Below are 2,078 nucleotides of genomic sequence, written 5' to 3' on the forward strand. Positions count from 1 at the left end.
TACATATCTCAACCATATAAAAAAAAAGTTGTATGAGGCCCTAATAAAACGATAAAAGAAAAAAATAGGGCAATTGTGGGACAGTGTTAAATTGTAAGAACTATTTAGTCCTTTCCCACTGCCCTGTTAAATTAAATGAAAAGCTGATCCTCCCTGAAGTAGGGCCTCCCCTGAAGAACTGTTTTTTGTTTGTTTGTTTTTTTAACAGTGCCACCTGGGTTTATTTGTACAACAAACAGCACAAGAAGACACCAACGCCGTGCAGGCAGCAGCCCTGGGCTCACACCAGTCCCTCTCGCCCTCACACAGGGCCTTCTACTTTGTGGGGGGAGCCTGGGCGCCTTTGGGAGCTATTGCTGAAGTCGTGGCCTTGGCAGGAGCATCAGCCTTGCTTTGTGCCTTGGCCTTGGGCCGGCAGAGCCTCAGACTCTTGGCATTACGTGCCCGAGCCCGCCTGCCAAGATTGGGGTGGGCAATGTAGGCCAGCTGGCTGAGCTTGCGGTTGATGGTTGACACCAATTAGGATCTTGGCCTTGACCTCTGTGGGCTTCATAAGATCCTTGATGGCCTCAGTGTGAGCAGCCACAGCCTTGGCGTTGTTGGCCTGCACTTTCTTCAGGCTCTTCTTGTGCTTCTTGGCGAAGCGCATGTTCCTCAGGAACTTGGGGTTCACCCCTTTAAGAGATTCGTATCGTTGTGACCAGGGTTTTTTGATGCCGTTTCTGTGCCATTTCCGGGATTGGTTGTGCGCGGTGCGGTTCTTGGACTTGGCCATGTCTTCACGGACACCTGCAGCTCCAGGAGCACCAGGGACCTGAAGAGAGAGCATGAAGAACTGTTTTTTTAAGAGTGATAAATGGATTATAAACTCAGAATTTAAGCTCTGGTACAATAGGAAAGATGCCACTTTGATGACCAAGGTGTACCTGACCCTGGTATTTTCATTCTGCTCATATGCAGGTGAAAGCTAGAACACAAGAAAAGGAAGAGGGAAGAAGAATTCACACATTTGAACTGTGTTATTGGAAGAGAATACACAAATAAGGAGCATAGACAGAACAGAGGTGGACCCATGTTCATCACAGTGCAGCATTGTTCGTAACAGCAAGAAGACAGAAAAAGCCTAAATGTCTATTGGTGGGAGAATAGGTAAATAAACTAGTATGTAGTATTAGTATTACATTCACAGAATAGAATACTAAGCAATGATGAAACTGAATGACCTCATGACATGGATGGATTTGGAGGATATTAAGCTGAGTGAAGTTATTTAATCACATACACATTATATATTAGTATATAATATACACTAATATAATAAAATAAATAATCGTGGTCTTATACACTTGTCCCTTTGTGAGCAACAAATGGATATATGTGATTGACTATACACAAACATATTCATAAAGGGGGTACCCCTTCAATAAAAACTGGGAAAATGCTCACTGAGCAAAACTTTCATAGCATGCATTGTTCCTGCTAGGCAAGCATCAAGCAACTCACTCTGAGTTAGTGCACCCAGCGGCATCACCTGGGAAGGTTCTCTTTGGTCACAGTGAATTTTTTTGTAAAGGCAGTTTCGCTTGAACCTTGTTCTTTGTGATGGCCAATTTAAGAGAACAGTGAGTGGCTGTGAATTTGTTTCCTGCTCAGGAAAAAATGCTGCAGAAACTGTTGTGATATTGAAGACAGCTTACAAGGACAGCACTATGGGAAAAAGTCAAGTATATAAGTGGTTTTCTCATTTCAAAAAGAGGTGAAATGTCAATTGATAATTGTTGAAGGCCATTAAGACTCAGCCTTGAAACGGCTGAGATATCACAACTCAGGTGTCAGTATCTGCTGTTTGCTTCTGCGGTTGGACATTGAGACTAAGAAAAAGAACAAGGACGTATTCAAGTTCTGGGAAAACAGAATGTTTAATTTTTATCAAAGACTCCTTGACTTGGCAGAATATAGAGTTTCTGATATATTGTGATAATAGACTAATTGTAACCCCGGGTTGTTTCTGCATGTATAAAAGGAAGATGTAGAATAAACTCGGGGCTTCAGTATTCACTGTTGCCCTCCCAATACTT

The 2,078-nt window shown here is 42.7% G+C and overlaps 1 pseudogene; it reads right to left on the minus strand.

Annotated features, from left to right (window-relative positions):
• Positions 1–315: 315 nt before the first annotated feature.
• Positions 316–775, minus strand: LOC101657992 (annotated as a pseudogene).
• Positions 776–2,078: the final 1,303 nt, after the last annotated feature.

The sequence above is a fragment of the Echinops telfairi genome, unplaced genomic scaffold (assembly GCF_000313985.2).
Source record: "Echinops telfairi isolate 266 unplaced genomic scaffold, ASM31398v2 ScPeMD7_7429;HRSCAF=8467, whole genome shotgun sequence".
Lineage (NCBI taxonomy): Eukaryota > Metazoa > Chordata > Mammalia > Afrosoricida > Tenrecidae > Echinops > Echinops telfairi.